The following is a 672-nucleotide window of genomic DNA, read 5'->3' on the forward strand; positions in this document are numbered from 1 at the left end:
ATCAGACACCACACACACACAGTCAACCAGGCACACACACACACACACACACATACACACACACAGTCAACCAGACACACGTACAGACACAGTCAGTCAGACACACATACACATACAGAGACACACAACAAGACGCATATAGGCACACACACATACACACAGTCAATCTGACACACAAGACACATGTACAGATACACACACACATACACACACAGTCAACCAGACACACAATAAGACACCCATACAGACAAACAATAATACACACATACAGGCACACACATACATACAATCAATCTGACACACATGCCGACACACAATAAGACACATATAGGAGGCAACAGAGCAGAGTAGCACTGGGGTAAGTGTAAACCACAAGGTGATAGGAAGGGACAATATGTATGAATATAAAGGGGCTGCAGGAGGGGTCAAAACTAAAAATCATGGCTTAAAAACTAGTATTAAAACACTCTACCTATATGCACGCAGCATTCGAAATAAAGTAAATGAGTTGACGGCACAAATCATCACAAATGGGTATGATTTGGTGGCCATTACAGAAACGTGGTTGCAGGGTGGCCAAGACTGGGAATTAAACATACAGGGGTATCTGACAATTCGGAAAGATAGACAAGAAGGGAAAGGAGGTGGGGTAGCTCTGTTAATAAAGGATGA

This window comes from Pristiophorus japonicus, chromosome Y (assembly GCF_044704955.1).
Source record: "Pristiophorus japonicus isolate sPriJap1 chromosome Y, sPriJap1.hap1, whole genome shotgun sequence".
Classification (NCBI taxonomy): Eukaryota; Metazoa; Chordata; class Chondrichthyes; family Pristiophoridae; genus Pristiophorus; species Pristiophorus japonicus.